General features: G+C 44.2%; 1 pseudogene; it reads left to right on the plus strand.

The window, feature by feature from the left end:
- Positions 1-233: 233 nt before the first annotated feature.
- LOC117850443 (receptor-like protein kinase FERONIA) lies at positions 234-4,620 on the plus strand (annotated as a pseudogene).
- Positions 4,621-13,449: the final 8,829 nt, after the last annotated feature.

Consider the following 13,449-nt stretch of genomic DNA (forward strand, 5'->3'; position numbering starts at 1 on the left):
AATCTTTATTCTCATTGCAGGTTTTTAACGACCTGAATCTGCCTTGTTGACTGAAAAAATACTAGAAAAGTTCTATCCCAACTGCCCTTCATTTCCATGGTTCTTTCTTGCTCAAAACCGCAGATGAAAAGGTCTAATTTTCTAGTATGATGCAGTTTTTCATAGAGCTATCTTACAGCAAGATGTAAAGAGATCTTCAAACTTAATGTATTCTTGAGACACCAACCACTACAATGGCATACCAGACCTTGCTAGTTACCCTCACATGCCTAACATTGCTATGTATCTTGTCAATGGCCATGGCAACTGATAAAAACTCCACTGGATCCGGCCAGATCCGTCTAAATTGTGGAGCCTCCAATCCAACAAGTCCTGGTGCTGATGGACAGACTTGGGACAGTGACACCGGTTCCAAGTTTGCGCCATCACTGGAAGGCACTGCTGCCACTGCTTCTCACCAAGACCCTGCACTAACTTCCACTACGCCCTACATGACTGCTCGCATCTTCACTTCGAATTACACTTATTCCTTTCCTGTTGGTCCAAGCCGCACGTTTGTACGCCTCTACTTCTATCCTAGCACTTATGGCAACTATTCTCCTTCAAATGCCTACTTTGGTGTCACGGCAAGCAATCTGGTCCTTTTAGACAACTTCAATGCTTCCCAAACTGCTTTGGCAGCTAATGTTGCCAGCTTCTTTCGTGAATACTCTGTAAATGTTACTTCAAGCAACCTACACCTTACGTTCAGCCCATCTGCACACTATAATGGCTCTTATGCATTTGTGAATGGGATTGAAATCGTGCCCACACCTGACCTCTTCACGACACCAACACCAACACTAGCAAATGGTGGAAACCCAAATCCATTCCCCATTGATCCTGCAACAGGTTTCCAAACAATGTACCGGCTTAATGTGGGTGGTCAGGCCATCTCTCCACAAGGTGATGTTGACTTTTACCGCCAATGGGATGATGACAGTCCTTACATATATGGTTCTGGTTTTGGGGTATCCTATGGGAAAGACAAAAACCTTTCCATCACATATACACCCAGTGTACCAAATTACACCGCACCTGTTGGTGTCTATGAATCTGCACGGTCAATGGGGCCAAATGCACAGGTCAACCTGAACTACAACCTTACATGGATTTTACCGGTTGATGCGGGATTCTATTACCTGCTAAGGTTCCATTTCTGCGAGATCCAGTATCCAAAAACTGAGGTCAATCGGAGGTCATTCTTCATCTACATCAACAACCAGACAGCACAGCAGCAAATGGATGTCATCGCATGGAGCGGAGGAATTGGCAGAACAGCATAAACAGACTACGTTATCATCACAACTGGTTCCGGTCAGATGGACTTATGGGTTGCCCTTCACCCTGATCTTTCGTCAGGACCAGGGTACTATGATGCAATATTGAATGGTCTCGAGATCTTCAAGATACAGAATTACGGAAATAACAGTCTTAATGGGCTCAACCCTCCTCTTCCATCTGTTGAACCTGATGGGAAGCCTGGTGGAAGAAACTCAAAGGTTGCTGCACAAGCAGCCATTGGTGGAGCTGTTGGTGGCTCCACTATTCTACTGGTTGCCTGTCTTGGCATGTGCATTATCTGTAGGTGGAAGAAGATGGTAGAAAAGGATTACGAAGGGACTGGCAACACACATTTAAAGTGCAACAGGTTGCGATCAAATTTTTGCCGCCGCTTCACCTTCAAGGAAATCCAGGCAGCCACCAGTAACTTTGATGAAACCTATCTCCTCGGCAAGGGTGGTTTTGGGAATGTATACCTTGGAAAGATAGATGGTGACATTAAGGTGGCTATCAAGCGTGGCAACCTGCTATCTCAGCAGGGCCTACACGAGTTCCGAACTGAAGTCAAGACATTATCCATGCTCCGCCACCTCCATCTTGTATCTCTTATTGGATACTGCGAAGAAAATAATGAGATGATCCTAGTTTATGATTACATGGCCCATGGTACCCTTCAGGAGCACCTGTATAATACCAAGAAGTCACCTCTGCCATGGAAACTACGTCTTGAGATTTGCATTGGTGCAGCTCGAGGCCTCCATTATCTGCACACCGGTGCTAAGCAAACGATCATCCATCGCGACGTGAAGACTGCCAATATTCTGTTGGATGACAAGTTTCACTACGGGAAAGCTACAAATTGCCGAGTGCCCCAGGCACTCGGCCAAACCCTAAAAACACTCGGCAACTTGTTTGCCGAGTGTAACACTCGGCGACGAGCACACGGCAAAGTTTTACTCGGCAAAGTTAACTTTGCCGAGTGTCTTTGGTCGGGCACTCGGCAAAGGGTGTGCCGAGTGGCACAAAACACTCGGCAAACTATTTCCAGAAAAAAAATAAAAAAAACATACCCCTGGCCGCCGCTGCTGCCGCCGCCACGCCCAGGCCATCCACGGCCACGGCCACCACGCCGCCCGCTGCCGCCACGCCCGCTGCCGCCCGCCACCACGCCGCTGCCGCCCGCTGCCGCCCGCCGCCGCCAAGCCGCTGCCGCCCGCCGCCGCCACGCCGATGCCGCCACGCCCGCTGCCGCCCGCCGCTGCCGCCACGCCCGCTGCCGCCCGCCGCTGCCGCCCGCCGCCGCCACGCCGATGCCGCCACGCCGCTGCCGCCGCCACGCCCGCTGCCGCCACGCCGCTGCCGCCTGCTGCCGCCCGCCGCTACCGCCCGCCACCACGCGCCAGATCCGGAGGGGAGAGAGGTGGGGGCCGCCGGATCCGCGCCGGAGGGGAAGAAGGGGGCGCGGATCCGGCCGGAGGGGAGGGAGCCGGGGAAGGGGAAGAAGGGGGCGGCGGCGGCCAGATCCGAAGGGGGCGGCGGTGGGCGGGGTCGGGCGCCGGGCGGCGGGGCCGGGGGCTGGGCGGCGGGCGGCGGGGCGTCGGGCATCGGGCGTAGGGCGGAGGGCGCCGGGCGGCGGGGCCGGGGGCGGGAGGGGAGGGGGCCGGGGGAGGGAGATGGCGTCCGCCGGAGGAGAGGGAGGGGAGGGGGCCGGGGGAGGGAGATGGCATGCGGCGGCGGCGGCGGCAGGAGGCGTGGGCTGGGAGGGGGCAGGGAGCGGCAGGAGGCGGTAGGAGGAGAAGATAGGGAGTTGGGGGAGGGGGCTGGCCGGGGGAGGTTAATTTATTTTGTGGGCTGCCTGTTTGCCGAGTGTCCTTTAGAAAAAAATTTAAAAAATATCTAACCGTCTCAAAAAAATACCAAATTTTCACACGAATCAATATATGTTCTCTATTGCCTATACAAAAAGTTTTGTAGTCAAACCAAACTCGACCGTCACTTCGACTCTAAATCTTATCGAATCTTCTCAAAATTACTATTCTTCTTCTGAGATGCTTCAGTTTGTAATCATTGTACATGATGAAATGTGCAAAACCTTCTCAATTTTTTTCCATAGCCTCCACGTATTATATCATCACATCATGACAAATCTCATGATTTTCAGACTTTGCTTGTTTTTTTTACAATTTAAAAATACTACTGCCACACGTTCATGGTCGTGTTTCTTGAACAAGATGTTCGAAATTTCTTTTCATTTCATGGGTCAGGTCTCAAATTGGGCCAAATAACATGAATATCATTTTTCTACTCATTTTGTTCCATAATTTCAATCACTTGCAGTTCAAATTTGACTTATACCAAAAATTTCCTTGAAATGCAATTAATTAAATAAATATAGCAAATAAATCCAAAAATATACCAAATTTTAACATGGAGTACCACATGTTGTATGTGGGGAGTAGAAAAAATTTCGTGGTGAAAAGAGGAAAAAAAATTATTTTTTTGCCGAGTGTCAAAAAAAACACTCGGCCACTCGGCAAAGAGGGGGCTTTGCCGAGTGTTTTTTATTTGACACTCGGCAAAGTCCCGATTTGCCGAGTGTTTTTTTTTTCGCCGAGTGTTTTTGGCTTGGCACTCGGCGAAGAGCTTGTTTGCCGAGTGTCCGAAAAAAAACACTCGGCAAAAAGAAAACACTCGGCAAATTTAAGGTTTCCCGTAGTGTTTGTGGCAAAGGTTTCAGACTTTGGGCTATCAAAGGCCAGTCTAGACATTGATGACACACATGTGAGCACTGCGGTGAAGGGCACCTTTGGATATCTCGACCCTGAGTACTTTCGAAGAAGGCAACTCACCCAGAAATCTGATGTGTTCTCTTTCGGTGTCGTGTTGTTTGAGGTTCTGTGCGCACGCCATGCGGTTAACATTCAGCTTCCTGATGAGCAAGTGAACTTGCGTGACTGGGCAATGTCTTGCCAGAAGAAAGGTGTACTAAATGAGATTATTGATCCACATCACCAGGGGGAGATAACTCCTGAGTGCTTCAGAAAATTTTCCAAGACTGCTGAGCAATGTGTTGCTGAATATTGCTTCAACAGGTCATCTATGGGTAATGTACTTTCGAATCTCGAGGTTGCACTCCGGCTGCAGGAGGGCTCAAGCGATAATAGCAGCCGTGCTGAGGCAATAAGGTCCCTTGCGAATACCCAGGTGGATTCGGGAAATCCATCAACAAATTCAACAATGAGCATTGCAGGACAAGGAGTCGTTTTCTCAGGCATCACACATACTGAAGGTCGATGACCATAAAATTCAGGTCAAGTTCTTGTAAAATATTCCTGGTGTCTCTGCTGCTTAATATGTATGATCATTTATAGTTTGGTGATCTCTTAAAAAGTCACGTAGAACTGTGTATGTTTTACTGATCGCTGTATTGTATTTTTTTCCTCTAAAGTAACTACTATAAGAAATCTTGGACTCCTGAATTAATGATCCTATACCTACATATGATTTTGGAATCATTAACATTTGAGAGCGTATACAGTTGCTTTGCCGAATCAATCAGGAACTGGCAGGTGCGATGGATATTTAGAGCTATTCTTAGCAGCATCTTATGCACTGCATCATGCCAAGGTTTAACGCCCATGCGGAGCCGAAAACATAGAACTGATCCAGTTTTACCAGTCTTCTGTCTTTATAGAAAGGGGAGAAAAAGCAGTTCCATCCCAATCAAAGATATAGATGTACAAATACGAGAAATCCAGTGTTGATTTCTTTTGCTTGCTTCAGTAAAACAAGATGGCATGTGCTACTGTTTTATAAGGTCCCTTGCAGTTTGGGCTTACATTGACATCCTCCAGAGTTTATGTTTAGAAATTTGATAACGTTCGATTAATATCCATGCTTCATGCTTGAGCACATTTGAATCTGTATGTGTGGGAAAAGGGGTAGACCGTAGGCATAGCATGCGGATCATATCAGGTAAAATACCACCGAGCTTTTTAGAACTTTGAAGAGCAGTGCTTATAAAGTTTTGTGCAAACTTAATTACTGTTACTGCAGTAATGCCACAACATATTTAACATGTAGGCCCTCAACACTGCAACAAAACCAAATACAGTTCTATTGGATGCAACAAGGACTTTTTTTTAGGTTCCCAAACATTAGGCGCTTTTCACCTGATAATTCCTCGCACACAATTAGCACAATTTATTTCCCTTTTTTCTCTTTTTATTTTTTTATTTTGCAAAAGATTCGAGACATTTTTTCTGATAGCCACCTTGCTCGTCAGTCGATAAGTAATTAACATATGGCCTGGTGAGTTCCAGCGCATAATATTATCTAGTGCAGATTTGACTGTGTCACTGTAATTGAAGGTTAGGTGAGACAAAATCTGAGGATTATGACAGTTTAGCGCTTTAGTCCTTTCTGTCTACTCATGTCATGTGGTGTCTAATCTTTGGCGGCAATAATTAACGCCTTTCCCATGCAAGACCCAGCAAAAAGTTGTATGGTAAATTTATGATAAGAATTACCTGTAGAAAGTTGGGGTAGGTCATGTTGGTTGGTTTTCCCAACTACCAAGAGTCTTAAACCTGTTTTTTGCATTTCATTATATCTTCGTCGACGCGTGCTTGTACTTTGTACAAAAATTTGCTATGACCCGGTCACTGGGTGGTGGTAATTAAAGTTGGTTTGTGTGGATTATGTTTTTCTTTGGAGTTTCTTTTGAAGGCGGGTAGAAAGTTTTACTAACTCTGCTGACCTTGTTGGATGTGTATGCACATAGAGTGCCAAAGTTGAAGTTTGTGAGGTTACCGTGGCACGTATATAGACATCAACTGGCAAGTGCCAAATTTCTCCAGCGTCGAATTTGAAACTTCTGTTATAACATTTCCTCCAAGTGCAAATATAGGTAATTTTGCGTTTGTCATAGCACCTAACTCAACCTTTTTTAGCTTTGCTCATCGATAACTAAACTAAACTACAAATAGCTTTGCAACATGATATTGATGCTACTAGGCTTATCATAAAAATTAAGTTCAGCTATATCTTTTTCTATTTAAAGTAATATATTTTGTAGAAATGGGCAATCAAAGATTCACCTTGTGCTAAACTGTTTTTATTTTATACCAAACTAATGTGTAATGTATGTGGCGGTACTGAAACATTTTGTTGTCACAATGTCGTCTAATACTCCGTATATGTGTGTGGCATTGAACCTTTTTGTCTCTCCTATGCACGAATCAGAACCGTATACTGTGTTTGGTGAAGTTCACACTCCTCCCCTACTACTAATAAAAGTACGAACCATATCTGTACAAGTGGCAAGCCCTGACAGTGCGACGCATCATGCTTCCTGCCACGCGTTGCTCTCCTCTCGGCTCTCCTTCGCTTCCCCATTTTGCAATTGCTGCATCGGTGCCTCCACACTGTTGCTGTCATATTTATCCTGTGGCATTTGCCGTCTTTGGAAAGGGACACAAATGCATTGGAGATGCACCCCGTTTCTCAAAATCAGGCCCGTCTGGGCCCAAGTGGTGGTTGTGGACGGGCCACACTGGTCCACGGTCTACTCAAATAACCATGTCATGCTAACAACAAAAGTGATGATGGTAACAGTCGAACAGATGAATATCCGAGACCGCAAAGCATTAAGGGCTGTTCGCTTCAGCTTATAAGCCGGCTGAAAAGCTGAAACGGTTGATTTTTTGTGAGAGGAAAACACTGTTTGGTGGCTGATAAGCCGGCTAAATAAGCTGAAGCGAACAGGCCGTAAATATCAGAGGCTTTTAATCGGGCGATTGCTTTTTGAGCTCCAGGTTGATAAATATGAAAATAATTTAGATATTAATAGTTAATTTTTACAAAAAAAACAAATAGGTTGAGAGCAAACCTAGATATCTGTTTAATCGGACTATTGGAGAGTGTATTTTGCAAGGAAAAAGCTTTAGAAATACGAAATCATTTGTCGTATACTTCAAATAGCAAATTATGAAAAGACCATCGTGCTCTCTTTCTCCCTGTCGAGACGTCTCCGAGGATCATGGCTCCCTCTGATCGGCGCCATGAGCGGGCTCTCTGATCTGGACTTCCGTCCAGGTCTGGATCTGCATCCGTTGACACGGGTTTTCGCCTTACCCAACATATATGAATTATAATCTAATAAAATAATATTGATGGCTAAATTCCATTTAAATATTAAATAAAAAAAGAACTATCGATAACCTAGAAATCAATTGGGCCTGTTCGCTTCAGCTTATTCAGTCGGCTTATCAGCCACCAAACAGTGTTTTCCTCTCACAACGAATCAGCCGTTTCAGCTTTTCAGCCAGCTTATAAGCTGAAGCGAACAGGGCAATATAATCTCGTATCGGCCATGAGAAATAAAAATATGTGCACGTATGGTCGTAAGAACTGCACCCTTGTATATGTACCACCTACACATGACTACAACTAGCGGGCAGGGGTATACGACCAATCGATATACTATCATTGTACGCGTGTGGATCAAAAGTTCTATGGCTAACTAAATAATTAGCCAACTAAAGAATTATCAAATACACATGACACTCATTGATTGAGTAAAAAATAAACAAATGGAGAAGAGAAACCAAAGTGAGCAGAAACGCCATCAGCTAAACTCACGCATGTGTACACATGAGCCCAAGTATACATCTTTTGGCTAATTGATTAATAATTAGCTAAGGAAACAAATGAGCCTAAAAATATACAAGATATATCACATCGACCGAGCAAGTTAGTTAAGCCATATCTCTATATATCGCCAAGGAAATTAAATGGCACAAACCAGCCTGAGTAATCGTAGGTGCGTATGTACATGTGCACATACTAAAATACTAATCATGATACAAGTTATAACCAAAGTAGGAGTCATGTCTCTATACGCGCAAGAGAGTTATAGAGCCCAGCTGCCAGCCAATGAACGAGAACAGGCTCTTGTGTGTCAATCAAACCGAGTACACACATTCGTACGTACACGTACACGCTAAACACTTCCCTGAACCGCTTGACCAACCAGGTTTATTCTTCACCGTCAGGGTCCACAAATCAGTCATGGAAGCTAAGAGGCTTTGGTCAAAAACGTCCATCAGCCTGACCGAGTCCTGGCGACTCTCCACGAGACGCACGTCGCTTTTTCTGTGCACCGATGGAAAACCGAAAATCCATTTAGGACAAGGGGGTCTTTAGTCCCAAGTCACTCAATCGGGACTAAAGACCCCCTTTAGTTACCAATCGGGACTAAAAAGCCTACCACACCAGGCGCGGGACAGGACCTTTACTTCCAATTGGTTTACCAATCGGGAGTAAAGGTTCCCGTTACTTCCGGTTAGGTTTTCCAACTGGCACTAAAAGTCCTGTTTGAAATTTTAGGTGCTTGCATGGCGCCTGTAATTTCATGCATCAAGTACGTACCCCTTTAGTTAACCTTTAGTAGTTGAGACTTTTTTTATAATGAAATCAAACTAGTATTTAAACGAATCAAAGTAGTATGTATACAATTACTATATTTACAATTCTTAGCATGCTATACGAATCTTAGTGTATTATACAAATCAAACTATCTACGATCTTCCCGTCAAGGTGTTGCTCGGAGCGTCTAATTTTCATCCATCATAATAAAAGAATTTACCACCTCGTCCACTAGGAATCCAATGAGACCTTCACATATTACCGCTACTCTTTCCTTCTTCAAGAGTCCCTGTTGAATATTTAACATCAATATTTTGGAAATATGTGAATTTTACACGAACAATTAAATATAAGGAGGTAGAAAATAATTAACTATTTATAGTTTTATTTTATAGTTGTGTGGCGGCGTCTTTCCCTTGGGTCCCACAAAACTGTGCATGTGCTCACAGACGTAGTAGCTACATAAATTATTCTCGAGTTCCTGTCTTAAGCACTTCAGTGGGGGGAAAAAACAAGTTATGAAATATCCGTGTTATAGAATGTACAAAATGTGCAGACTTCATACATACGTACCGGGAAGTCTGTGTTCCATGTAAGTTTTTCTTTGAATGGACCTTTCTGTATCCTGATGAATTATCTCCCTACGCTGTGGATTAAAATAATGAATGATATAGTGTTAGGTGAAAATTTAGGAAATAAACTTTTGCATAGAGATAAAGGTCCAGAATTATTACAAGCCTAGCATGTCTTGCATGTCTTGGTACTCCACCAAATCTTTCCTCAACGAATCAAAGACAGTGACGTGGCTTCTTTCAGGCTCAATTATAATGAGGATCTAGTGGTAGCTGTGTATATAAATGTTCATATATATTAGATCTAACTAACATTAATTAGGTAAGGAAAAAGACAACAAAAATAGACGGTATACACACACTTATTTGAAGTTGTATGGAAGTAATATGAAATCCTCGAACTTTTGTTTATCTAGGAAATTGTATACTTCCACCAAGGTTTTGTCCGACGCATACTGTATCTATTTTTGGTTAACTACGGATGGATCCATGAAGCCAACATAGAGATACGCTTCTCGTCGTCACGTTTGAATTAGCATCCTACATAAAATAGAAGATGAAGTTAGTACGGCGATGCACGCACAAAAAATAATGATATGAGACAAAATTTACATGTAGATAAACGGACACTTACAGAACCCAGATGCTGATTAGAGAGACGTCCAGGGCATCATGATGGTACACTTCGTATATATCATTGAATTCTAGCCACAGGACTTTCTCGCCTTCGCCGTAAAAATCTATCGGTTTTACCTTAAGGCCGAACATCTCCCTCGAGTCGACGGACAACTTCATGTACATTGATGGAATTCATACATCTTTGTTGATAGCTTCCATACCAACTCAGACCTTACTAGAGGCTTGCCTAGCTCAAAGGTCCATCTCAGTTCAACTAGCGGTGTAGCTGGTAGCTCAACTTGCCCTAGACATCCATCAAGTCCCATATATGTTTCTTCCATGAATTTCAATACTTGTACTTGTTGATCCAAGGGCATTGCTGCTATCTTTTTAGCGTCTTTTTCTGGTAGATGCCTGAGGTCGAGGACAGCACCACAGGAAGACGACTTTCCTTTCCTTTTTTTTCCTCTTATCAGCCTTGACTAATGCCCATTCGTAGTTCGATAGTAGTGGTATCCTCTTCTTAGCCCCTTCTTGCATCCTGATAAAAAAATTAATTCTCTTCGGTCTACTGGTGGTGGCTCCATCTCCCTTGATTTTTTTCGTCGGCCTGTTTCTTGAACCACTCCATAGCCTCTGCTTGAATTTCGACCCAACATCCCGCATGAGTCATTGCCTCCCAGGATTCCTCGTGAGTCACTTTAGGTTCCTTTGTTTTCTTGTTTCTGTCTTGGCTTGGGAGGCAGTGGTCGTGACTTCTTATGTGGTGCTGCAGGTTCCTTGCTCGAAGCTCTCTTAGTCCTGATGACGATGATCAAAGAGGGGTGTTATTGTCGTTGTCATCACTCCCACCACCAGGATGTGGTGGAGATGGAGACCTTGATCGAGCAGGAAGCGACGGTCCCGGTGGTGAAGACGGTTCTGGAGCAGGTTGTGGTAGAGATGATGGTCTTGAGCTTTGAGGAGATGGTCGCTGCTGGGGATCTGCGGGGAGCGGTCTTGAGATCTGAGGAGATGCCTCCGTGCCGGGGATGATGATGTAGCGTTTGCGTCATAGAATGATCCCATGAAGCGCATCTCCTAGTGTTCTTTCCCCGTCGCCTCACGGGAGGTCGAGCTCTGCTAGGCCTTCATATTGGCTATCACCGAGCTGCTTTAGGACGACACTGATGTAGCCAGGTGGAATCTCCATGCCATAGCTTGTCTGCCCTGCCAGGATTCGTAAGGCACTCCCGTACGCCACCTATAGATATAGCAAAAATAAAGAAGTAAGTTAATAAACTCCAATCCCGAGGCATGGATCGATTGAGAAGATTGCATAAATATTATGTATAAGAATACCTTAATGGTGAGGTTGCCGAGCGGTGTATGCAGCTCAAATAAGTGTTTAGCATTTCTACAAATTTCTACTAATTTTCGAATTATTTATAATAAAACATAGTAATTTCTAAAAGTTATACAAAATGTATACAAAATTATACTAAGCATCTAAACTAAATTATACTGATTTCCTACTAATTATAGTAATTTCCTACTGAGTTTCAACTAATAATAGTAATTTTCTATTGATTTTTTACTAATCTACTAATTTTCTATAAATTTCTATTGATGTTCTAACTAAAAAAATAAAAAAGGGCCCTTGTGTCATCAAGGGTCCCATTGTACGTGCGGGAGCCAAGGCTGGTGAGGGTTACGGTGGCGACGGGGGAATGGGGCCGTACGGCGGCCGGGGCGGTGGGACAACGATGGTCGAGGTGGCAGAGTGGCAATGCACGGGCCGAGGAGGCTAGCGGTGGTGGGGACGGAGGCAGCGACGATGAGGGCGAAGGCCGACAGCAATGACGGGGATGGAGGCGGCGACGAGGGCGGAGGTCGGCGGCGACAAGAACGGAGACGGCGATGAGGGGGCGCGACGGAGGTGGCGGCGGTCTGGGCGTGGGCAAGGCGGTCGGGGCGGTGAGCAACGGCTCCAGGGGCGGCGAGCAACGGCGGCCGGGGTGGCAGGCGGCGAGGAGAACGGCAGCCAGTGAGGGAAGTGGACGTGCAGCGACAGAGCAGGCGGACGGGCGCAGATCTTTGCGGTAGTGAAAAATTTGCCTAAGTGTTGAAGGGTGGGCGGGGGGGGGGGGGGGGGGGGGGGGGGGGGGGAGGGGGTTAGAAGATGAATGTTACTTTTACCCCCCTATCCCAGTTCGTAATTGAACCTGGGACTAAAGGGGGATTTTGTCCCGCAATTGGGACAAAAGGCCCCTCAATTTATTCGGGTTGCAAATTGAAACTGGGATAAAAGGGTACGTTCCGTGCGGGAATCGAAAAATATCCTTTTATCCCGGTTCCAGTTTGCAACCGGGATAAAAGGGGGGCCTTTTGCCCCGGTTGCTATTGGCACCCGGGACAAAGGGGCCTTCTCCTATTTTTCGTCTCCTGCCTATTTTTTGAAAATGGATTTTATTTATGTTTTCACTGGATTCCAGGATGCAAAAAATAAAAACTTTACATATTTTGAACATGCAAAAATATAAATTAGTAAGTATATTTACAATAAGTCTGAATGAGTCATTAATTCTATACTAGTTCTTTCACTATCATCATGAAAATTATTCAATTAAATAATTTCAACATGTGAAAAATTCAATTTATGTATGTGGTTAACATTGTTCATATTAATCGAATAAATTTTCAACTCAACTAATTTAAACACATATGAAATTATACATACGTTAAATTAAAAATTGTATCAAGTAGTAAATGAAATCATAAAACTTTACAATGTAACTTTACATAAAGGCGAAACAAATTTAGCACATTACAATGTAATGTTAAAAAACTTCTTCTTCACGAATGTTCCTTGAGCATGATTGTGGTGTAAGTATGGAGCCTCTTCTTTGGATAGCAAGATGCTTGGATCAACTTCAATAGCGAATGGAGGCATGCCATCAAATTGATCATAATCATCTGATTGGTCTGTTTTGTCCTCGACTCCCACATTTTTTCTTTTACCTGAAAGAACTATGTGGCGCTTTGGCCCACATGGCTCTTCTAGATTTTTCTTGGGTTTGCTAGACATGTGCTTCACATAGAAAACCTGATGCACATCATTGGCAAGTACGAATGGTTCATCACTGTATCCAATCTTACTCAGATCCACTATTGTCATTCCGTACTAATCTTTGGTTATGCCAATTAGCTTCACCCATTTACAACGAAACAGAGGGATGTACAACGGTCTGTATTCGAGTTCCCATGTCTCCTCTATGAAATCATAATACGAATCCTTGCTACTGTTTCTGGTTCGTGTTTTTCTGGTCCTGGGCTCTCATGTAAAATGTATAACCATTTATCTCGTAGCCTTGGAATTTCACGATTGTGCTAGCAGGACTGACATGAACCTCTCGAAAGGCCACATATTGTGCAGGTATAGTGGTCCGAAAATACCAATCTCTTTTACTAGGTGAACCAGGAGGTGCATCATAATATTGGAGAAGAATGGCGGAAATACCAATTCAAA

This window comes from Setaria viridis, chromosome 3, assembly GCF_005286985.2.
Source record: "Setaria viridis chromosome 3, Setaria_viridis_v4.0, whole genome shotgun sequence".
Classification (NCBI taxonomy): Eukaryota; Viridiplantae; Streptophyta; class Magnoliopsida; order Poales; family Poaceae; genus Setaria; species Setaria viridis.